The sequence below is a fragment of the Panthera onca genome, chromosome D1 (assembly GCF_046562875.1).
Source record: "Panthera onca isolate mPanOnc1 chromosome D1, mPanOnc1 haplotype 2, whole genome shotgun sequence".
NCBI lineage: Eukaryota > Metazoa > Chordata > Mammalia > Carnivora > Felidae > Panthera > Panthera onca.
This window is the reverse complement of record NC_138348.1, coordinates 17,295,103-17,321,129: the sequence shown is the minus strand read 5'-3', so window position 1 is coordinate 17,321,129 and position 26,027 is coordinate 17,295,103. Positions and strand designations below refer to the sequence as shown.

Sequence of the window (26,027 nt, the reverse complement as noted above, 5' to 3'; positions counted from 1 at the left end):
CTGGGAATCTTCTTAAAATGGACATCCTGATTCAATAGGTCCTGGGTGGGGCCTGAGAGTCCGCTTTTCCAAAAGGTCGCAGGTGATGCTGGTAAGGCCCCGTAGTAATGATCAAGAATGAAACTGGGGGGCGCCTGGGTGGCTCTGTCGCTTACACGTCCGACTTCGGCCCTGGTCATGATCTCACAGTTCGTGGGTTCGAGCCCCGCGTCGGGCTCTGTGCTGACGGCCCGGAGCCTGGAGCCCGCTTCGGATTCTGTGTCTCCCTCTCTCTCTCTCTGCCCCTCCCCTGCTCGTGCTCTCTCTCTGTCTCTCAAAACTGAGTAAGTGTTAAAAAAAAAAAAAAAAAAAGGTAAAAATTAAAAAAAAAAATGAAATGGGGAAAATTTCAACCTTCCTACACCGTCTTCTCATTTATAAAATGACAAGTTCACCTGCCATGCAGACATTTCCCGGCAAAGAATACAGTGCCCTCCGGGAGTAAGGGGATGTGATATCTGTGTTAGTTCTCACCCTCTTCGCCCCCAGGACTCCCCAAGCCCCCACGAAAGGGCTCACAATAGGGCCAGCAGGGAGATAAGAAGCAAATATCACAATGCGGGTACAGCTTCCCATTAACTGCTTTAACTGCCTCCTGCAATAATGTTGGTGTAATCCATAAGATTCAATTATGGTTATCAGGCAATTAGGCACACCACAGAGAGGTTATTGCATAATTAATGCTCAGCCCCCATCCAGCAGCTTCAGAAAGTGGTGCAGGTAACGCGCCTCTCCCACCCCCACTCCCGGGAGGAGCAAGGATGCCAGACAGAGGCTGCCCCCACCTGGGGCCCTGAGGAGAACGTTCTTAGGAAAGGAGCCCCAGAGACGTGGGAGGGGACGGCGTGCCCCAGAAGGAGTTGGAGCCAGTGACGGTGGGGAAGTCCTCACAGGGGGCCACTGTGCTTGAGCCGTCAGGCTCTAACCTCCCGGCACGGTTCAGATCCTGCCTCGGCTTCTGACGGGCCTCACGTACGTACAGTGTCAGGCACCCACCCAATGTGAAAGCCTCAGTTTCCCTGTCTGCTAAAGAAGGGAATTGATAACAACTGCCTCGTCGGGTGTCATGAAAACTGGGTAAGAGAGCTTGCCTATTGCTTCCAGAGCTACTCCGGGGCTATTTTTATTATCTCCTTGTCTGGGCCTCAGTGTCCTCATCTGTAAAATGGGGACGAGTCCTGCCTTGCCTAGGCTTGAAGGATCATCGAGTAAGTCAAACAAGATGACACACGCGTGCGTGGGGAATTCAGAGCGTTTTGTTAACATGCCATTGCGCCTTAGCTACCCGTGCCTGGCTTTCTGCTGAACCCTCCAGGACTCCACAGCGCTCAAGTCCCCAGGCGTCTGCTACCCTGCAGTAGGGCCGTGGGTGGTCGACCCCACTCAAGGGGTGCAAATCGAATGGTCTGAGTGGGTAGAACAGAAAGGAATTATTCCTTGAGCCATGATGTGGCTCATGACATTCAAATGAGCCTCAAGTGATACAAAAGAGAAAAATCGTCAAAGAAGTCGGCTGGCACAGTGCAGGGGAGAAGTGAGGGAGGAGACCAAGATCCCAGAAGGGGAGAAGTCAGCGGCTGGTACAGGGGGCACAGAGGGGAGGAGGAAGCTGGCTGCAGGGAGAGTGGTTAGGACTTTGTGAGAAAGCCTGAGAGCTTTTCATATCATCCTTGTGTGATCCAGCTGCTGAAATGCACATCGTCGCCAACATGTACACACATACACAGACACGCGCGGGTGCGTGCACGCATGCGTATGCAAATACAGCACACTTTGAAAGACACAGACACGTGCAAGCTCAGTGATGCCTTAGAATCGACCACCCTCCTGGTTTTTGGTGGTTTTTTTTTTTTTTTTTTTTTTTTTTTTTTTGTACATCCAACGTGGGTCTCGAACTCATAACCCCGAGATCAAGAGCAAAATGCTCTTCAGCCGGGAGCGGGGGGGTGGGGTGGGGGGTGGCGGTGTCTCTTGGAAATTGGCCCGAGACCCTTTTCCCACCATCCTCTCCAACTGAGCATGTGCTTCCAAAGATGTCCACAAGAGGGCGCTCAGGAACTAGAATTCAGGAGTCGCTGGTGAGCTGATTCTGTAGAATCCAGAGCTTAGAGGTTTGGGGGACCCTGCATCTGATAACTGAGAAAGCCGAGGCCCAGAGGAGGAAATGACTTGTTCCGGCTCACGGCCAACGACCCCTTCCCGGTCCCGCTACGGAGATGATGTTCAGGGATGGGGAGTGGCGGAGAACCTGTTGTTGTCACCCGGAGAGGTGGGTTGGAGAGGAAGGGTCAAGGAAAGTTAGCGATATAGAAAGTAAATTCTCAGGTTTTGTCAGACGCTGACAAAATGTACCGTGACCCCGAATAAGTGCTCTGTCCTCCTGTTTTCTCTTCTGTGAGGGAGCCGCTCAGGACCCTTCCAGGTCTCAGGTCAGCTGTCACTTCCCCATACAGGCCTCCCCTGATGGCACCCCACCCTATCACTATTTTATCTACACCAAAATATTGCCACGTATGATTATTTAAAACTGTCTCCTTTACTAATGTGCTTAAGGGGCACCTGGCTGGCTCAGTCGGTGGAGCGTGCGACTCTTGATCTCGGGGTTGTGGGTTCAAGCCCCACATCGGGTGTAGAGATTACTTTAAAAAAACTAAATCTTCAGGGGAAAATAAAGAAAGGACTTAAGAGTTCATTTTGTCTCCTCCAGGAGAATATAAACCTCATAGGAGCAGGGACCTGGGGCGTCCTGTTCCCCAACCCTCCTCCCAGCCCCCCAGCATGGCCACCCCTCTGGGTAGCCTGGGCCTGGCGTGCTGCCCAGAGTGGAATGTAGGCTCTCCCTGCACCTCAATGGAGAGAGGCTGTCTCAGCCGTGTGCTGGTGCTGCCCTCTGGTGGCGGTGGGTCGCCATCGCACCTGGCTCTCTCCTGCTCACCAGTGGGCCTTCTAACCTTCCACCCGTCACCAGGGCCCCTGTCTGTGGAAGTAAAGCGATCTTGTCTCCAGCCAGCCTCACAATTCATAAAGATGATGTTGATTGTCAGCTCCATCTTGGAAGAGACACTTTCAGGACAAACATAACGAGGGTGCCTCTCTCTACAAAGTCTAATAGAGCCAGATAAACCAGTCCAACTGTTCCATTTCAAAGATGGAGTCACCGAGGCAAAAGCCAGGGCCACAGGATAAAGTCGACTGGCCTAAGAAAACCCTAGGGTAACTGTCACCCATTATACCACCCACTGATAAGCAACAGGGTGGTCTTACCTTGCGCAAAAGCGCGTGCTCCTGAAGACCTTGCATAATCCAAAACGTGCATATTTCCAGACTAATTGCACCGTGGAAAGGAATGCATAGTAGAAAGGAGGTGTTGCATAAATCTTCCCCCCTCGTGGCATCTTTTTGCTTTCATGCTGCTTTTTATTTTCCTGGCATGAGCTCTAATACTTCACGGAGCCCTCTCTGCGAGATTAACAGCCCAACGTTTCCCGCCGGTGGTTTGGCCCTTCTTCATAGCATGTTATCCCGTCTCACTTCCTTTCCCAACGTTATTGATTTTCGGGTGCGTGTCGCAGCACCGCCGCTTAAAGAACGCTTGGCTGGCACGGCTTTAGGATACAGATAAAAGATTTAAAGTTACAATAACCGTGAATGTTGGGGAAACGGCACAATTGTCTCCAGAATCCCCCACAGAAGTTAGAAGAGACGTGAGTGTGTGCGAACAGTGCGTGCATGTAGATTCTATTTAATAACCAAAGCAACGTTGCCGTGTGGCTGGTTTACGGTTCCCAGGTAACAACTCACTTACCTTCTCCGACTCCAGGAAACTGTGTGATTCTGACACTCGGTTTTAACTGAGCGGCTTTGCATTATTTCCAGCTTCGTGCATAAACATTTATTAGCACTTTTTTAAGGTTACTTATTTTTGAGAGGGAGAGAGAGAAAGCGCAAGTGGGGGAGGGGCAGAGAGAGAGAGAGAGAGAGAATCCCGAGCAGGCTCCGTGCTGTCAGCGCAGAGCTCGATGCAGGGGCTGAAACCCTCGAACCCGGAACAGTGAGATCGTGGCCAGAGCCAAAGCTTAACTGACTGAGCGAGCGACCCAGGCGTCCCCTTAGCATTTTCCTGTGGCCTCTTTCCAAAGCCGCATAGTTGAAATTCTTCTAACTGTGACTTCACCCTGCGTGATCTCCCTTGCTAGGTCCTGAACCCCAGAACGGTGGTAATGAATGACCACACCCAACAGTCACAGCTGTGGATTTCAGAAATTCCAGCCCCTCACCTCATACCCACGCAGGGCCCCTTCGGAGGCACCATCCGCAGAGGCCTAGTTGGGTGCCCCCACCCACCCAGCCACCCACCATATCTACTTCTCCTGAAGTCTGGAAAAGGGGGCTCCCCTGGGAGGAGCCCTCTTGTCTCCGGAGGGGGAGGGCCGGTGTCAGAATCTGGGAAATCCCACCCCTCAGAGAATTGATGGCCCCAAATGAGATAATGACCCAGCCAGGAAGACCCTTCCCACTAATTCACAAGTTCATCATTTCCATTGCTCTGCTGATGGAAAGCAGGGGGTCCCCGCTCTGGCTTTACACACTTGTCTGCCAAGTCATTCTGCCTCTGGGCTGTTTCTAAGACTTAAAGGACCTGGAGAGGAGCCTGGGGGCCTCTCAGCCCAGACCAGCCCCTCCCCACCTCCCACAGGGCCTGCCCTCCCCCTCCACCATCCCCTTCCCCACTCTCTCCAACCCCCACACACATACCCCCCACAACCCTCGCCACCCTACCCGACCCTCCCCAACCCCCACCCCCGGCCCAGCCAGCAAATCTGCAAATTTGCCTGGTGAGTAAGTCAGGGGGACTCAAAACCCCATTCCTCCTACCCTTCAGGAGATGGTGGAGTCACCAGGCCCACGGGCAATGGTCCCAACCTGGACTCCCGCCCATTCCCAGGAAGCTCCCTTTTCCTCCATGGAACCCATATTACACACGGTGGACAATCTCTTGCTCTCTCTGGGCCTCCGCTTTCCCCTCTGAAAAATGGGCAGCCTGGGCTTCTCCAGCTCCTCCAGCGAAGCCTCCTCAGAATGTAGGAATTCAACCTCCACCCTCTGCTCCCCACCGCCACTCCAGGACCTTGCCTCACCCCTCCTCCTTGGTCCCTCTCTCTCTTTCTTTCTCTCTCCTCTGCTGCCCTGGGTGCTGCGGGGGGCAGGGACACTGAGGCCAGTGTTGGCTGAGCTCCCAGGCACCAGAGCGGGGACCCCATAGAACAGTAGGTGAAGGAAGAGGGGAGGGTCTTGAGGAGGAGAGAGTGTGATGGCCCCGCTCCATCGTGCCCAGCCCCAGGTTAACTAGGTTAGCTCTGCGACACTCCCCGCCCATTTTTGCCCTGCTCCTGCTATGTTTGAACCATCAATCCCCATTCTTATCTCCTAGCAGGCAAGGGGGCTCCTGAGGACCAGGGGCACCCAGGGTTTTCCGCTCTGTGTCCCCAGCATCTGCAAGCTGGGACCTGTTTCCTGACTGGATTGGGTGTTCCCGGTGCAGGTGCCATGATGGTAACAGGGTCCCAGCCTGCAGCCTGCTCATCATGTCCCAAGTGTCCATGCACGACTGAACGGTGTCACCAAGAAAGGAGCAGCACTGGGCTCTCCCCTGGCTCTCTCTTCCTTCTCTTCTCAGCTTCTCGGCCTTTTAATCTCTTACCTCCCTCCCCTCGCCAGCAAGACCCTGTCCGGTTGTGTCCAGCCTCCCCGCTGGAGAGCCGGTCCCTTCAGGCTCTTTCTGAGTTGCTATGGAACGGGGATGGGGAAGGGAGGGCAGGAATTTGGCATCATGAGGGTACAGGAAAGAAGGTAGGATCCTCTCGGTGGTCTGGCTTCTGGGCACAGTGTCTAAGAATCATTCCGAACTTTCTCCTCAGGGAAATTCACGTGCTTGCCCATTTTCATATCCAATTCTGCCCCAAGAATATATGCGTCCTCCCCACCTCTAGTTACGTTTCTAAAGACTGTCTTTCGTTACTTGCGTCATGAGAAGCGCCAGGTTCCAGTAAGCGTGCCCGAGGAGAAGAGACGGAGCTGAGGAGAGAAACACCTGCCGTGCCAGTGACGGTAAAGTGTGGTTTCCTTGCTCCCAGATCTTGGTGTCAGCCCTCAACTTCCTCCTCCTCCAGGAAGCCCTTCTGGGCTGGGAGGGGGTAAGTCCCGCAATACAAGAAGCGGCACCGGATGTTTCCCAGATACGTCTCTTGTTCTCCAGCCTCTGCGCTCTGCCACCTTACGAGTCCTTCCTCCCTCGGTGTCCAAATGCTCCGCATCTGTCACTGCCAGCTCTCAATGCCACGACTTCCCAGGTGAAAGCGCCTGCTCCCCTGTTAGAGCTGCCCCAAAAACACTTTGTGCCACAGGCTGCCCGGATCACAGGAGGCATGGGTAAGCCTGGGGCCCAGGGGCAGCTCCCACCTGATTTTGCTCAGCTGTCTTTCAAGTCACTTTCAGCTTTGGGACCTCCTCTTCTACCTGGGGGCTGGCCACGAGCTTAGAGGCCATTTAGGCCAACCCACTCTGGGTGTCACCTCCCCGCTGGCCTGTGAGCCAGACGCCAGGCCTACATTCATGGGACACTGAGGAGTCAGTGGGTTTGTTGAGTGACTAAAATGACTAAATTCAGAACTCGGGGACGTGAGCTATAAGGCATTCTCAGAATTAAGCCTCTGAGCCCCCTCGGTGCCGCAACTGCCTTCCCTTTTCCTCCACCAGCCCAGTAACAACGTCACCTTCTAAGCCACCAGCCAGCCAGCTGCACGCTCAGCATGACCCTGGGTGGAATAATAAAAAAGGTTAACACTATGTCCACTCACTTATTTTTCCCAATGTAATTGGATACCATGGAGGTAATAACAATAATAATAACTGCAAATTTTGATGAAATGCCTATTCTTCCTGGCCATGGGCTCTAGGCTTTCCCATGAAGGATCTCTTGTAAGCCCCGTGATAATCCACGAGGTAAATTCCGTTATTAGCCCAACTCTTCGGGCCAGCAAACGAAGCTGAAAGAGGTTGTTGAACTTGCCCAAGGTCACAAAGCAAGCTGATGACAGTAGTTGGGAACTTTGTGAAACCACTTTTTATGCATTCGTGTTGCAATATTTTTGCATTTTTATAGCCCTCTTTCAGACCTTGGATTTTTGTTTGTTAATTTAACGTCCTAATCTCTTTTCGGTTCATGATGTCTGCTCTTTTTGTTTCGTGAGCTGTCAGTTCTGTCTTCCTAAGAGAGTAGAAATGTTCTGTGGAATTTGTGAAAACAGAGCTAAATAGGTAAAATGGACACGGATGACTGAAAATAAATTTTTTAAATGGAACAACCTAAAAAGCAGACAGAAATGCTTTCAAAATGCGTATGAAAATTGCAAAATCTCCCCAGGGTGCAACGACCTTATCAAGACATGATCTAATGGCTGTAAACATTCATTTCCAACCGAATTCCTTTCTGTTGATTTACTCGAACCTAGGGGAAAAAAACTTTACAATGTGTTATAACTTTGTCAGACAAATGCATAATTGCTGGAAAATTATTTAGAAATTAAAATCCCAAAAGACTGGAGGTGGCGATGGAACATAAAGAGATACCGACAAAAGCTAAAATATACTTTTAAAGTTTCAGGTCTACCCCATGGTGCATAAAAATTAATACTTAAAAAACAGGCCAGAAATACTGTTTCAGCCAACCTTTTTTGTATCTGCTTTATTGAAGTGTAATTGCATATGATAAAATGCACAGGTTTTTTTGAGTGCAAGAGTTTAAGTTCTGACAAATATATATACCCATATAACAACCATATGGTCAAGGTGCTGTTCAATATTGACACTGATAAGAGACTGAACACATCCATTATCCCAGAAAGTTCCCTTATGCCTCTTTGCAATCAACCCACCCACTCCCCGTCAACCAATGATCTACTCCCTATAATCACAGTTTACGTCTGTCTGTTCTGGAATTTCCTATAAATGGACTCATATGGTACATATCCTTTTATGTCTATCTTCTTTCACTCAGTACAATGTTTTTGAGAGTTATCCACTTTGTTGCATGAACCAAGCAGTTCTTCCATTTTTATTGAGTAGTATTCCATTGTATGAAACTACCACACTGTGTTTATCCATTTATCTCTTGATTGATTTTTGGATTGTCTCCAATTTTTTGCTCCTATGAATAAAGCTTCTATGAAGATTTTTGCATAGGTCTTAGTCTGAATGTAATTATTAATTCCTCTTGGGTAAATACCTAACAGTGAGGTTCCTGGGTCATGTGGGAAAATGTCTGTTTAACTATATAAGAAATTTCCAAACTATTTTCCAAAGTGACTGTACCATTTTACTTTCCCCCAGTAGTGTATAAAAATCTCATTTACTCTCCATTCTGGCAAATGTCTTACACTGTCAGCTTTTTAATTTGTTGTTGTTGTTGTTCTGAGTGGTAAGTTGTATCTCCTTGTTCAACCAAATTGCTTTTTATCCAACAGTCTGCTTGCTTCTCAACATCAAATGTGTGCACACACGTGCACACACACACACACACACACACAGCACTCCTGCCACCTCCTATGTGAAGAATGCCCTGAATGAGAAAACACGGATGGACTTTGGCTCTTGTACAGGCACTGACTGACCCGGAGCAGGTCACTTCAAACCTGTTTTTTCAACAATCAAATGTGGATAGGAATCCCTGTTCACCAAAACCAGAACACCACAAGCACAACTCATGAGTGAAAAATTGATAATTTGGACTCCACTCAAATTTAAAACTTCTATTCTGCCAAATAGATTGTTAAGAAACTAAAAAGATAAGCCACAGACTGGAAGGAAATATTTGCAAAACACCCAACTGATAAAAGACTTCTATCCAAAATATACAAAGAATTTTTTAATTTTTTTAATGTTTATTTATTTTTTAGAGAGAGAGAGACAGAATGTGAGCAGGGGAGGGGCAGAGAGAGAGGGAGACACAGAATCCAAAGCAGGCTCCAGACTCTGAGCTGTCAGCACAGAGCGTGATGCAAGACTCGAACTCATGAACCGTGAGATCATGACCTGAGCCGAAGTCAGATGCTTAATCAATTGAACCACCCAGGTGCCCCCAAAATATACAAAGAAATTTTAAAAGACAATAAAAACCAAACAACCCAACCTAAAAACAGGCAAAAGATTTAAACAACTACTCCACCAAAGAGGATACACAGATGGCAAATAAGCATATGAAAAGAATACTCAGCATCATATGTCAGTAGGGAGCTGCAAATTAAAACAACAATGAGATACCACATCCATAACAAGCAGGAACAGCAAACTCCAGCGAGAGTGAGAATGTGACTTCCAGAGTTGCTACATTATACTCTTCAAACTATCCAGTTTTCAACCAAAAATACTATGAAACAGCTAAAGAAACAAGAAACTATGCCCCATTCAGAGGAAAGAAATTAATGAAAACTATTCTTGAGAAAATCCAGCCATTAGAAAAAGACTTTCAGTCAATTGTCTTAAACTTGCTCAGACAGCTAACAAAAATCATAGGCAAAGAAAAAAAGGAAGCCAGAATGATGTATCACAAAAGAGATAATACCAATAAAGAGACAGGAATTACAAAAAGGAACCAAATAAAAATTTGGAGGCTGAAAAAATACAATAACTGAGATGAAGAACCCACTAGAGAGATTCACAAGTAGATTTGAAAAGGCAGAAGAAAAGAATTAATGAACTTGAAGATAGTTCAATTAAAATTATTCAGTCTGAAGAGCAGAAAAAGAAGAGAATCAAGAGAGACAAACAGAGTCTAAGACCTGTGGGACCCCATCAAGCATATCAATACATGCATAATGGAAGTCCCAAGGGAAAGACAGAAAGAGAGAGAGAGAGAGAGAGAGAAAGGAGCAGAGATAATATTTGAAGAAATACTGGCTGAAAAACTTTCTAAATTTGATGAAAGATATGAATCTACAAACCTTAGAATCTACTGAACTCTAAAGCAGGAAAATCAAAGGCATCCACATCAAGACACATTATAGCAATCCCTATCAAAATAACACCAGCATTCTTCACAGAGCTCGAATAAACAATTCTAAAATTTGTATGGAACCACAAAAGACCCCAAATAGCCAAAGTAATGTCAAAAAAGAAAATCAAAGCTGGAGGCATCACAATTCCGGACTTCAAGTTGTATTACAAAGCTGTAATCATCAAGACAGTACGGTACTGGCACAAAAACACACATAGATCAATGGAACAGAATAGAGAACCCAAAAATGGACCCACAGACATATGGCCAACTAATCTTTGACAAAGCAGGAAAGAATATCCCATGGAAAAAAGACAGTCTCTTCCATAAATGGTGTTGGGAAAACTGGACCAGACAGTGACATGCAGAAGAAAGAGTCTAGACCACTTTCTTATACCATACACAAAAATAAACTCAAAATGGATGAAAGACCTAAATGTAAGACAGGAAGCCATCAAAATCCTAGAGGAGAAAACAGGCAATAACCTCTTTGACCTCGGCTGCAGCAACTTCTTACTCAACATGTCTCCAGAGGCAAGGGAAACAAAAGCAAAAACGAACTATTGGGACCTCATCAAGATAAAAAGCTTCTGCACAGCAAAGGAAACAATCAGCAAAACTAAAAGGCAACCAATGGAATGGGAGAAGATATTTGCAAATGACATACCAGATAAAGGGTTGGTATGCAAAATCTATAAAGTATCAAACTCAGCACCCCAAAAACACAAACAATCCAGTGAAGAAATGGGCAAAAGACATGAATAGACACTTTTCCAAAGAAGACATCGAGATGGCTAACAGACCCATGAAAAGATGCTCAACATCACTCATTATCTGGGAAATACAAATCAAAACCACAATGAGATACCACCTCACACTCATCAGAATGGCTAAAATTAGCAACTCAGGAAATACAACTGGGATGGCTATATTAATATTATACAAAATAGATTTTAAGACAAAAACTGTTACAAGGGACAAAGAAGGACTTTACGTTTTGATAAGAGTCAATCCATCATGAAGGTATGGCAATTATAAACATATATGGGTCTAACAACAGGGCCCCAAATATATCAAGCAAAACTGACTGGATTAAAAGGAGAAATAGCTGTATTAGTCTGCTCAGGCTGCTATAACAAAATACTTCAGATTGGGTGGCTTAAACCGCAAACATTTATTTCTCATAATAATGGAGGCTGGGGAGTCCAAAATCAAGATGCCAGCAAAGTAGGTTTCATTTTGAAGCCTACTCTCATGGCTCATAGGCAGCTGCCATCTCATTATATGTTCACATGACCTCTTTGTGTGCATCCAGAGAGAGAGAGAGAGAGAGGGAGCGGTCCAGTGTCTTCTTAAAATGACACTAATCCTACCAGATCAGGGCCCTACCCTTATCACCCTTTTAACCTTTATTACTTTCTTAGAGGGCCCATCTTCAAATACAGCCATAATGGGGAGGCGGGGGTGGGAGGGGGTAAGTCTTCAAAATATTGATATGGAGGGGAGGACACATTCAGTCCATAGTATCAGTTCTAGAATAATAGTTGGAGATTTTGATATTCCACTATCAAATTGGATAGAGCAACTAGACAGAAGATTAATAAGGGAGTCAATACTTATCTAACACCATACACCAATTGGATATAACTGAATTATGGGAACACTCCACCCAGCTGCAGAAATTGAAACATATGTCCACACAAAAACTGAACACCAATGTCCATAGCAGCCTGATTTATAATATCAAACATTGTGCATTCACTGATGAGTGGATACATTGAAATATATCCATACACTGAAATATTATTCAGCCTCTGATGGCAATTTGACTGGCCACAAGATGTCCAGTTAAAACATTATTTCTAGATGTGTCTGTGAGGCTGTTTCCAGATGAGATTAGCCTTTGAGTTGGCCAACTCAGTAAAGTAGATCACCCTCCCTAGTGTGGATGAGCAGCGTCTAATCCATTGAGGCATACAACAAAAGACGGAGAAAGGAAGAATTTACCCCCTTTTTAAAATTTTTATTACTGAACTATAGCATCACACAATGTTATATTAGTTGCACAACATAGTGATTCAACAATTCTAGGTGCACCTGGCTGGCTCAGTCAGCAGAGCATGTGACTCTTGATCTCAGGGTCGTGAGCTCAAGCCTCATATTGGGTATAGAGCCTACTTTTAAAAAATAGTGATTCGACTATTCTATATATTATGTAATACTTGCCATGGTAAGTGTAGTTACCGTCCATCACTATACAACATTATTACAAAATTATTGACTATATTTCCTACGTTGTATTTTTTCATCTCCATGACTTATTTATTATATAATTGGAAGTTTGTACTGCTTAAATCCCTTCATCTATTTTGCCCATCCCCCCACCCCTGATCTCTAGCAACCACCGGTTTGCTCTCTGTATTTATGAATCTGTTTCTATTTGTTTATTCATTTGTTTTATTTTTTATCTTCCATATATAGGTAAAATCATATGGTATTATCTTTCTCTGTCTGGCTTATTTCACTTAGTGTAATACCCTCTAGGTCCACCCATGTTGTCACAAATGGCAAGATCTCATTATTTTCATGGCTAAGTAATATTCTTGTGTGTGTGTGTGTGTGTGTGTGTGCATTACACCTTTTTTATCCATTCATCTATTGATGGACATTTAGGTTGCTTCCACATCTTGGCTATTGTAAATAATGCTACAATGAACATAGGGGTGCATACATCTTTTTAAATTAGTGTTTTTGTTTTCTTTGGGTAAATACCCAGTAGTGGAATTACTGGATTTTATGGTATTTTTATTTTTAATTTTTTGAGGAACCTCTATACTGATTTCCACAGTCATCTTCGGCCCTCAGACTGAGATTTACACCATCAACTTCTCTGATTCTCAGGCCTTCACACTCAGACTGAATTACACCAACAGCTTTCCTGGATCTCCAGTTTGCAAATGGCAAACCATGGGACTTCTCAGCCTCAACAATTACGTGAACCAATTCCTCATAATCTCCTTTCATATGCATGAAACACACACACACACACACACACACACACACACACACACACCCTATAGGTTCTGTTTCTCTTGGGAACGCTGACTAATACACAGCCATAAAAAGAAAATGAAGTACTGATACATGCTACAACATGAATGAGCTTTGAAAAGATTAACCTCAATAAAAGAAGCCAATCACAAAAGACCACATATTGTATGAATTCATTTATATGAAATGCCCAGAATAAGCAAGTCTATACAGAAAGAAGATAGATTATTGTCTGCTTAGGATGGAGGGGGTGGGGGGAAATGACTGTTAAGGAATGTGAGGGGCTTTTTTTTTTATTTTTTTTCAATGTTTATTATTTTTCAAAGAGAGAGAGAGAGAGAGAAAGAGAGAGAGCAAGGAGAGGAGGGGCAGAGAGAGAGGGAGACACAGAATCCAAAGCAGGCTCCAGGCTCGGAGCTGTCAGCACAGAGCCCGACGCGGGGCTCGAACTCACAGATCGCAAGATCATGACCTGAGCTGAAGCGGCGCTTAACCGACTGACCCATCCAGCGCCCCTAGGGGCTCTTGATGGGGGGATGAAAATGCTGTAAAATGATCATGGTGATGGTTGCACAACTCTGTAAATATATTAAAAACCATTGAATTGTACACTCTAAGTGGGTAGATAGTATGGTGTGTGATTTATATCTCAAAAATGCCATTTTTTAAAAGCTATTAAAGCTTCTAAGTGAGTTAAACAAGATTGCAGAAAACAAGATCAATATACAAAAATCAATTGTATTCTATATAGAAAAACAAATAAGTGAAAATTGAGGGTTTTTTTTAAGTACCACTTACAATAGTAACAGAAAACCTGAAACAATCAGAGATAAATTTAACAAAATATGTGCAAGGCTTCTATGTTAAAAAACCATAAAACATTGATGAGACAAAGACCTAAATAAATGAAAAAATCTGTGCTGGTCATGGATCAAAAGGCTTAAAATTGTTAAAATGTCAGTTCCCTCCAAACTTATCTATGTATTGAATACAATCCATAAAATGCCAGCAATTTTTTTTTGTAGAAATTGGCAAGCTGATTCTAAACTTTATGGAAAAGTAAACGATGCAGGCGAGTCAAGCCTTGTTTAAAAAGAAGACAAAATTGGAGGGTTCACAGTACCTGACTTCAAGATTTAATATTAAGCTACAGAAATAAGCTTTATAGTATTTATTTATTATAAATATAATTATATTATTATTATTTATATTTATGGTAAAAGGATAGATATAGATCAATGGAACAGAAGAGAGTTTAGAAATACACCAACATATCAATTGGTCAATTGGTTTTCAACAAACATGCCAGGGTAGTTCAAAGAAGAAAGATTGTATTTTCAATAAATGATGGTAAAAAATTTCAACATACCTATGTAAAAAACAACAAACAGAAAAACCAAAAAGAACCTTGACTCACACTTCTCACCATATACAAAATTAACTCAAAATGGATCATAGATCTAAATGGAAAGCCTTAAGTTACAAAACTTCTAGAAGAAAACAAAGGAGAAAACGTGTTTGATTGCAGATTAGGCAAAGATTTTTTTAAGTAGGATACAAAAGCACAAATCACAAAAACTATCATTAAGTTGGATGATCAAATTTTAAAATATGAGATACTGTTAAGAAAATGTAAAGGCAAGTCAAAGACTAGGCGGAAATACTTGTTATGCACATATCTGATAAAGGATTTTTATGTGGAAATATAAAGAACTCTCACAACTCAGTAGTGAAAAGCAAACAACCAATTAAAAAATGGGCAAAACACGAGAACAGACATTTTGCCAAAAATGGAATATGAATGGCACATAAGTACATAAGAAAAACAAACATCACTAGCCATTGAAACAATGCAAATTAAAACCACAATAAGCGATCACAACACATTTATTAGAAAAGATAAAAATGTTTAACTGACAATATCAAGTACTGATAAAGATATAGGAACAACTAGAATTCTCATACATCTCTGGTGGACACAGTCATTTTGGAAAACAAACTGACAGCCTCTTTAAGAAGTTAAACATACACTTTCCATACACTCTAACAATTCCAGGGGTGCCTGGCTGGCTCAGTTGGTTAAGCATCCGACTTCAACTCAGGTCATCATCTCACAGTTCATGAGTTCGAACCCCACATTGGGCTCTGTACTGACAGCTCGGAGCCTGGAGTCTGCACCGGATTCTATGTCTCCCTCTCTTCTCTGCCCCTCGCCTGCTCACACTCTGTCTCTCTCTTTCTCAAAAATAAATGAACATTAATAAATAAATAAATAAATAAATAAATAAATAAATAAAGCAAGCAAGCCCATGCTGTGGCAAAGAGGCTACACTTTAAAAAAAGAAAGGTCTAACAATTCCACTCCTAGGCATTTCCCCACGAGGAATGAAAACAGACCTCCAACAAAGATTTATGATAAAACTTTATAGAAGTTTTATTAATAGCCCCCTCCAAACTGGAAACAACCCAGAAGTCCGTCATCCTGGTGACCAGATAAACAGATCATGGCACACAATAAAAGGAACGAGCCGACTGATACAAACAACATAGAGGAATCTTAAAAGCATTATGCCAAGTGGAAGAAGTCAGACCCAAAAGGCTATTTACTCTGTGATTTCATTTATATGACACTCGGGAAAAAACAAAACGATAGGGAAGATACCAGTTCGCGGATGACCAGAGGGAGCTTTCTGGGATGATAGAACTGTTCTCTATCTTGATCATTGTGGTGGTTCCCCAAGTGTATGCATTTGTCAAATTCATAGAACCGTACACCGAAAATGATAGATTTTTCTGAATGTGACGCACACCTTCATAAAGGCAACTTTCGAGAAATTTGATATTACCTGCAGGATTTCTACTTTGTATCATCAGCAGTTACATTGCTTTTCCAATTATATCCTGCACATTTGCTACACGAAGTAGTCTCTCATTTTCAACTGAGGTTAACAGAAGAGCAAGATATTTGTATTTACAAAAGAGGGGGATATCTCCCTATTTTTTAGAATATTCTATTTATTTTTGAGAGAGAGAGAAAGAGACAGAGTATGGGGGGGGGGGGGGGACAGTGAGAGAGGGAGACACAGAATCTTGAGCTGGACGTGGGGATTGAACTCATGAACCACAAGAACCACCTGAGCCGAAGTGGGACACTTAAGCAACTGCCACCTAGGTGTCCCGATATCTCCTTATTTTTAACCACCTTCCTTTCTCCTCTACACTCTTTATATTCTTTATCATGTCTGAATGGAAATTGATTTTATCGTATTTGATTTCAGACTTTTTCTTGTAAAACTTTGAGGTGGCAAAACAGACATTTTGATTTTAATTGATGCCATAAATATGAATAATTCCCAAATTGACGTTTTCTTGAAAGAGTAATAGTCTAAGTGGAATTAAATAACTACAAATTAAATACAGCTCTTAGAAGTTACTTTATTTAATGTGAAAAATGCTATTCTGCCAAACAATTCCATAAAGACTGGAATTATAAAAGATAATTGAATCTCTATTATTCTGCCTACTCCTCTTATTTAAATTTGTATAAACATTTATTGGTTCCAAAAGAATAAAATGTTCCTAAAGTTATCTAGCTAACGCTTCTCTTAATATGCACATGAATCTATTTTCCTATGTATTTAAATAATTTGAAACTTAGCAATTATTTTGCACGTAAAATTAACAGCTATAAATTATCATTAGTTACTGTACTATTTTGCCCTAGAATAATACATATATGCGTATACACAAACTGATGGAGATAGTTTCAATATATAAAGCACAAAAGATTTTTTGTCTGAGTTACTTCGAAAATGCTTACGTATGTTTGAAAATGTTCAGCTATTAATAATAAATTCAAATGGCCCGCCTTTTTGTCCTCCTGCTGTAATTACATTGGTTAAATACGATGGCTGTCTCCTGATCACAGGGACATTGGTCATGCACAGGCTCAGAGATCTCAGGAATGACACTAAAATAGACATTCAACTACGTGACCTTCCAAAGGCTGAAGCCCAGATTCAATAGGAGTTTGGCTGAGTGGCAAGGCTGAAACCAAACTTCGGTGCTTGCTGACTTACCATGGTTCTCACAGGAACTGGGACGTCTCTTACAGGAAGTTCTACAGCCCAGCAAATTCATTCGCTCAGTCAACGCACCTTTATTGAACACCACCACATGCCAAGCTCTGTGCCAGGCACCAGGGATCCGGTGGCAAATGAGAGTCTGGTGAGAGAGAGAGAAGGAACGTGTTACACCGTAGTGTGCAGGATGGATGTGACGACATCAGTGCCCCAGTTGTGCCATCAGCCTACCAGCATAAAGTGTCTCATAAATCATATGAACTGAAGAGTGAGTCCGGCCGACAGAAGAGGGCAAAGGACTCAGGGAGCACCTGGGTGGCTCAGTCACTTAAGCGTCTGACTCTTGCTTTCAGCTCAGGTCATGGTCTCTCGGTTCAAGCCCTGCATTGGGCTCTGCTCTGACAGTGCGGAGAATTCTCTCTCTCTCTCTCTCTCTCTCTCTCTCTCTCTCAAATAAATACATAAACTTAAAGGGGGGGGGGGCTTATCCACAAAGACCATTCAGAAGATTTTTGTTAAACCAATTTCAAATTCCATGGTATCCACACCAGCCCACTTCACCACTGCGATGTACCCCCTGCCAGGTTCACAGCAAAGACCAGAGAAAGAAGCCAATCTTGACTACATCCACCTGCTGGCAGCCCTTCTGAAAACACACCAGTATTTACACATCCTGGTCTACACTTCCTGCTGCCCTGCCCTTTTCCTTTCTCCGCCCTGCTCTGGGAACCCCAGCACTTGGAGAGAAATCGGGCTGTGGAAACTAGATTTATTCCCTGGAGCTGGCTGGTTCCTACCCTGACTACTTTTCTTGGACAGAAGGAAATGCCCACAGTAGCACCTAGGGTTCTCTGAATGCAAGCAACAGATACAGACTCCAGCGAATTCAGGTACAAAGGTCGTTGCAAGAGTCCAGTGTTGCTTGCAGAGCCAAGGAAAAAGCAGAACAGGGTTGGAAAGGAACAGCAAGCTGGGCAGCTCTGAGGCAGAAAATAGGCTTTCTGGACATTGTTGTGACCATGAATCGGCCGCGGCCAATTTTAAGTTTTGTTGTGGCAGTGGCTGTTTCTGCTCCAAATTTCATTTCAGATGGGAAAAAAAGTAATCAGTAGCCTCATTGGCCTGGCCTGTGTCATGTACCCACACCCCTTTGGCTGGGGGAAGCAACCATGTGTATTGATGGCCCCCCAAAGACTGCAAAAGCTGATGCGGGGGAGGGGAGGGGTGGAGACACTCCTAAAAAGAGACTGGGACATACTTACACGAAAAGAGACTCACTGCTTCCTGTGTCTACACTCTTCACATCTCATTGACAAAGGGAAGCGGTAGGAGTGCATATCAGGGAGACCTAATCTAACTGGAGGGTGCCCTGGACGACATGTCTGCACTGAGTCCTGAAGGACAGGAAGCTAGCCAGGTTTAGGGGTGAACGTGGGGGAGCACCGGACAAAGCGGAACCACAACAGCAAACAAGGAGGGAAGAGGTCCATGCAACCTTCCAGATACCCTCTCCCCCATCCAAGACAGGCCCCTCACAGTGGACGTTGGTCATTTGCCAGCATCCATCCCCCTTCTTCTGACAAATACCTCCTAAATCTCATTTCCAAAACCACCCTTTCCCCACGTTCACATCACCCCCTCTGGGTCCAGGGGCAGAGCTTGCAATGCGGGGCTGAAGCCAGAGGCTGGGTTTATTCAACTGACCACAATGATTGGTCAAGAGTGATTATATGACCTGAGCCAAACCACTCAGAGTAAACCTCAAGGCTTCAGAGAGTGATTTTTTTTTTCCCCACCAAACTAAAACACCTGAATGGGGGTGGGGGAGGGAGATGTATAGGAAATCTCTGGACCTTTTGCTCAGTTTTGCTGTCAACCTAAAACTGCTCTAAAAAAAATTGTCTATTTAAAAACAAAAAGCCAGGGGTGCCTGAGTGGACTCAGTCGGTTGAGCGCCCAACACTTGATTTCGGCTCATGATCTCACAGTCCGTGGGATTGAGTCCCGCGTTCGGTTCCATGCTGTGAGCACAGGATTCTCCCTGCTTGGGATTCTCTCTCTCCCTTTCTCTTTGCCCCTGCCTGCTCATGCACTCTCATTCGCCCTCTCTCTCTCTCTCTCTCTGAAAATAAACATTGGAAAACAAACAAACAACCACAAAACCCTGAATAGTGTAAGGTCTGGAATGCTTGAAGCCATTTTGTTATCAAATGGAGCCTGAGGAACAAAGCCAATGCTTAGAGAAGAGCCCAGACCAGGATTTGTTTGATGACATTCTTTGAGCTGCTGGGTCAAGCTGCACCTAAAGCCAGAGCTCTCCCTGGACTTTTCAGTGACATGAGCCAGTAAATACCATTGCTTCAACAAGCTCTCCCCTGCCACTCCATACACCATCTGGGATGAGAATCAGAGCCTTTTTTACCTTTGAGACCAGAAGGGTCACTTCAGAGGCCCAGGGACCCAGACGACCAACTGGAAGACCTGGGCTCAGGATGAGCTGAACCCACGCAACAGGACGAACTTTAGGTCGGCAGTCAAACTGGTTCTCACCTCCTCACTGAGTGGCCTGGGGCTAGTGACTCAACATCTCTGGGGTCTCAATGTCCTCACCTGTAAAATAGGGATTATAATGAAACTGCCGCTCACAGCATGGTCGCAAGCACTGACAAGTTGTAAATAAAACATCTGGCCTGAAGCCATCCTCCAACATCGTGTTAGTTGTTAGTAACATGCTTCTGCCAAGAGGGATTGACACAGTTACTCAATCCCTACAGATTCGCTGCTAATCTGGGGTAAACACTGTTCCTGCTCGTAGATTATCCAGATGCATGTTACAGGGGCTATTCTAGATCTCACACAAACCAAAAGAGCTGCACAGTCGAGAGCTAGGTGCTTTACAGAAGCCAGACCAGGAGATAAAGGTGAGGTCTCTGCTAACATAAACACTTTGCTAAAGATCAGCTAGCTCTTTGCTAATCCTCTGCTGTTTTCCCACTCTTTCCCCCCATTGGGACTCCTTTTTGCTAACAAGCCATTGTCCCTGGCCATGCATGCCATGCTTTGGGATCTGTCCATCCTGACATTGGCCCTCCCACTTTTCATCCTTATCTGGCAAATAGGTCCTGCCTTCTGAATTTTCGGCAGCTAGAGTTCACTTCCTGACAATTGTATCCCCTACCTTGCTGGCTCAGAGCCGGTCCCAGCCAGTCCCAAGCCTTCCTGGAACCCTACGCATGAGTTCCAGCAACAATGAATTACCCATTAGAGCACTGTCTCAATTGGGACTGTGGTTGCCTACAAAAAATAGAATACCACTATGCAATGGCTTCTCCTGATAGGGGTTTATTCACCTCCTACAGTAAGGAATAGGCAGCCAAGGGCTGTGATGACAGCTCATCTCCAGGCTTCTGCTCTGCCATCCCAAGCTTTCCTCCTCATATCTTTTGCCTCATGGTTACAAGATGGCTGCTGCCCTTCCAGACCTCAGATGTGCATTGAAGACAGAACATAGAAGATAAAGAAGCAATAAAGACTATCTTTATATCAAGAAAGCAAAGCTTTCCCAGAAATCCTCAGCTTATGACTCATCGGCTAAAAGTGTGTCACGTGGTCACATCCAGCTACAAGGGAGTCTGGGGAGTAAGTATTCGTAGGGGGACACATTGACATACAAAAAAAAGACGGGTAATGTTAGTAAGAAAGAAGGATAGATTAATATAGGGTAAAACGGGGGTCAACAAACTACAAGCAGCAAACTCAACCTGGCCCATGGCCTGCCTTTATAAATAAAGTTTTACTGAAACACAGCTGCACACATTTGTTTACAACACTACAACAGCAATGTTGAGTAGTTGCTACAGAAGCCATATGGCCCACAGAGTCTAAAATACCCACTTTTTGGTCATTGACAGAAAAAGGTTGCCAACTCCTGAGATAGACAATTAGTAGTGTCTACCACAAGTACCAGCAAAGGAAAGACCTAATTTTTTTTTTTCTGGAAAGAATGTATTATTTTCCAAAGAACATCCCAATCTTCACAAGAAAAATTAGAATACTTTTTTTTCTCTGCTTACATTTATTTTACAGTTTCGTGATCATTTTTATTCTGAGCTACATAGGGGATAAATAAGGAGCCTCATAAACTTTCAGGGCATAGGGCCTTAAATTGGCCCTTATTTTCAAGCACTTCTTCTGGTTGTCTTGTTGTAGAAGTGAATAAAGTATGCCCAAGATGGCCAATGGGTCTAAAACAAACTCTGGTCTCTAGCTTAGAGACCCCTCCTCCGTGTTCTTCTTCCTTTATTTGCTGAGCACCCCCCACAGATATGGAAGCTGATGACTATAAATTACCCTCCCCACTTGCATTTGGAGCTCAGATCTTTGGAGAAACGGTCTCCTCTGAGCCCACCGGTGTTAAATAAATCTCCGATCCACAAGATCTCCGAGTGCCGCTTAGTTTTTCTGCCAGCGTTCCAGCCTAGTTCTATAACAAATTTGGTTCCCTGACTGGGAAACCCAACCCCGCTGGCCCATTGTGGCCACCGGTTTGGGAGAACGGCAAGGTGGTGAAGGAGAGAGGGATCGCAAGGGAGAAGGCGTGCCCCCTGCCTGAATTTCAACAGTCTTCTTCTCAGTTGCCTCAGGCCGGCCCCACTCCGTTGTTCCGGCCAGACTCAAAGAGACCTGGGAGGTGAGGACCTGGACCCAACGTGGGAACCAGTAAGGCCAGGGCCCCAAAGAAGTGAGGCCCACCCAACAGGGTGGAAGGGGGACGTGATCAATCTCCAGAGGCCTTAATGGTCTCACAGGTAGAAAATTTTGCGGGAGGGAATGTAATAGACTCTGGTGTGTGTGTGTGTGTGTGTGTGTGTGTGTGTGTGTGTGAGAGAATGTGTGGCTCAGCCAGGCTTGCCAGTTGAGTTTGAGTTTGTGGCTCCACGGATGGGCACCTTTAAGGTCCCCAAAGGTCTACGGAGTCTGAATGGGCTCTCCTGTGTCGTGGTGAGAGTATAAGGTCTAGAGCAGTATTGGATCAGATTCTGATCACAAGTCACAAAGCTGAGTCCCCTACGGCCAAGCCTCCCCCAAAGTTTCCCTCAGGAATGTGACCAGTGGAGTATCTGATTGGTCCTCTCATCCAAAAGGATACCCTCCCTTTGTCTGTCTCCCCAACACACAAACACAAGAAAGGAATTAATAATGGGATCAACACAGAGTAAGCCTACGATTTTAGAGGACGTGTTCAAATATTTTAAAAATGGATTTTCAGGCGATTACAGGGTGAAAATGACACCCAGGAAGTTAAGGACTTTTTGTGAACTAGGATGGCCCATATTCAATGTAGGATGGCCCCAGAAGGGACATTAGATGCTCAAATAATGCAGCGGGTTTGGCTAATAGTCACTGGGAACCCAGGCCACCCTGATCAATTTCCATACATTGACTCCTGGCTTGAAATTGCCCGAAACCCCCCACCTTGGGTGCGATTCATCCATAGCAAGCAGAGTCAGGCAAACGTTTTAGCCACTTTATCCGGAGACTCACCCAGGGAGCCAAAGAAGCAACCCACCGCTCCTCTAATATTTAAAGGAGACATGGAGGAAGATATTGTCTTTCTGCCTCCTTATGACTCGTCAAGCTCCCTCACCCCTCCCCCTGAACTTGAAACTCCTCCCCCATCTGTCTCTCGGACTCCACAGTCACCACCACCCATCTCCCTGCCCCTCTCAGACCCGGAGAACCCTACCCCACAGGGGCCGACAGCCAGACTGTGCCCCAGACCCAGACCTAAGGCTCTCCAAATGCCTGTAAGGGAGACGAGAGAGCCTGAAAGACAGAATGAGGACAGAACAGTCCAGCCCAGCCGTTCCTTGATGTATTATCAACCTTTCTCCACAACCGACCTCCTCAATTGGAAACACAACACTCCATCATATTCTAAAAAGCCACAAGCAATGGTCAACTTGATGAAGTCCCTCTTCCAGACCGACTTGGGAAGACTGTCAACAGTTACTCTGTACTCTGTTTAATACAGAAGAAAAAATAATAATAATGAGAGAAACACAACAGTACCTAGAAGATCACGCACCTCCGCGGATCAATGACCCTGCTGTCTGGGGTTAAGCTGCGGTACCTGAAAAACACCCAACATGGGATTTCAGCACAAAAGAAGGACAGGCCCACATCCAACGATATCAGGAAGCCCTCCTTCGGGGAGTCCAAGCTGGAGCCAAAAAGCCCATGAACATGACTAAAATATCATCAGTCAAACAGCACCCTGGGGAATCTCCGGGAGACTACTATGAAAGATTATGTGAAGCATACCGTATATATACCCCGTTTGACCCCGAGGCACCAGAAAGTCAACAGATGGTAAATACCTCTTTTGTAGCACAGGCTGCCCCAGATATCAAAAGAAAACTCCAGAAGTTGGAGGGCTTTGCCGGGATGAATATCATTCAGCTGATAGAGGTCGCCAATAAAGTTTTCATGAGCAGAGAAGTCACAGCCAAAAGAGAAGCGGAGAGAAGACTAAAAGAGAAGGCCACCCTTCTCGCAGCACTAAAAGAAACAGATGCTGCAAAGACGGGAAGACCCCAACCGCCAAAAGGGGGGAAGCCCAGAGCCCCCTTAGCAAAGGACCAATGTACATGCTGCAAAGAGAAGGGACACTGGAAGAATGAATGTCCGAATCGGAAGGGGCCCTCAAAACCCAGCCGGTATCGGGAGGAACCTCAAGGCAAGAACCTCGTCGGTCTGGCCAGGATAGAATTGGACTAAGGGGGACCAGGCTCTTTTCATTCTTGGCCCCCATGAGCCCACGGTCGAAATACAGGTAGGGGGCCGAACAATAACTTTCATGGTTGACACTGGGGCTGAATACTCTGTTATTACTTCCCCAGCGGCACCCTTCAGCCAAAAGATGGCAACCATACTTGGGGCTGCTGGGACACGGGTGATGCTCGACACCATGATGAAGCCATCATGGCTCAGCAGGACCGAATTCGGCAAGAGATTGCAGTGCAGAACCCTCTGGTCTCGGAGCGTCTGGAGCTTTCGGTCTTATACAAGGAGTATGCTGAGGATGACAACATCTATCAACAGAAGATCAAGGACCTCCACAAAAAGGACTCGTACATCCGCAAGACCAGGCCTGATGGAAACTGCTTCTACCGAGCTTTTGGATTCTCCCACTTGGAGGCGCTGCTGGATGACAGCAGGGAATTGCAACGGTTTAAGGCCGTGTCTGCCAAGAGCAAAGAGGACCTGGTGTCCCAGGGCTTCACCGAGTTCGCAATTGAGGACTTCCACAACACGTTCATGGACCTGATCGAGCAGGTGGAGAAGCAGACCTCAGTAGCCGACCTGCTGGCCTCCTTCAATGACCAGAGTACCTCGGACTACCTGGTGGTGTACCTGCGGCTGCTCACGTCAGGCTACCTGCAGCGCGAGAGCAAGTTCTTCGAGCACTTCATCGAGGGTGGGCGGACCGTCAAGGAGTTCTGTCAGCAGGAGGTGGAGCCCACGTGCAAAGAGAGTGACCACATTCACATCATCGCGCTGGCCCAGGCCCTCGGCGTCTCCATCCAGTGGAATACATGGACCGAGGCGAGGGCGGCACCACCAACCCGCACATCTTCCCCGAGGGTTCCGAGCCCAAGGTCTACCTTCTCTATCGGCCTGGACACTACGACATCCTCTACAAATAGGGCTGGCCCTGGCCTGCCACTGCCCTGCCTGCCCTCCCCTCTGCCAGGCGCTAGACATGTACAGAGGTTTTTTGTGGTTGTAAATGGTCATACTTCACTCCCCTCCTCCCCCCGTCACACGACCTTCCACATTTTATTAAAGGGGATGCTGGTGGTGAAAAAAAAAAAAAAAAAAAAAAGGACATGCATCACCTCCTTTTATCATCCATTGAGTCACATGGTTCACCTACCCACAAGGGAGGCTGGGAAAGGTAGTCTCTGGCTGAGCAACCACATGACTAGCTACCATCCAATGATTTGGGACAAATGGGAGATTGAATTTGGGTAGACAACGAGTAGTGTCCACCATGCAAAGTAGGTTCATGAGTCCTTGTTGAACTCAGAGGTGAGATAGTTGACCTCTCTGAGTTCCCCGAAACTCGGGCCCTACTGGTACACATCCACTGCCCCCTATACCTGGGAGGTCAGTTTTGTTCACTCTGTCTCGTAGGGATCGCCTTCTGACATCATCAGTGGCTCCCGGCCAAGGCAAGAACAGAACCACACCCATAAAGGGCCCTCCTTCCTGGATTATTACAGCCTTCCACCTGCCAGGATGACGACCTTATGTTCTGCCCCACATCAAGTTCACACACTAGGTAATTACTCTTGACGAGACCTAAAACCCCACCCTTGATGAATGCTTTAAACAACTAAGATTCCTTAAGAAAAATTCAAAAGCAAACCGATTGTGCGAAGTGCACACTTCCTGAGGCCTTAGACCCCTTAGAAACACATCCCTCCCCCTTTCCCTCATGCGGAACAAAAAGGATTAGAATCTGGGAAACTCGGTGTACTGGCCTGTTACCACCTTAATGCAGGGGAGTGAAGCTAATGGTGGAATTTCAGGTACAATGGAAGGGGAGCTTTTGGAGACAGGAATACATTTCGGTCACCTGTGGAGAGCCCAGACTGTGCCCCCACGTACCCAGCATGGACTGCCCCTGGTCTCTCTCAGCGAAGGGCATCTGGCCTATATACAGCACATATTGCTTCCCTAGGGGTGCAAAGTGGCAGCACATTCATTAGATAAATTAATTCTGTTTATGTGCCAAG

At 45.4% G+C, this 26,027-nt stretch overlaps 1 pseudogene; it reads left to right on the top strand.

The window, feature by feature from the left end:
• The first annotated feature begins 24,035 nt into the window (after positions 1 to 24,035).
• On the top strand, positions 24,036 to 25,050 carry LOC132660664 (ubiquitin thioesterase OTUB1 pseudogene; annotated as a pseudogene).
• The last annotated feature ends 977 nt before the right edge of the window (positions 25,051 to 26,027 follow it).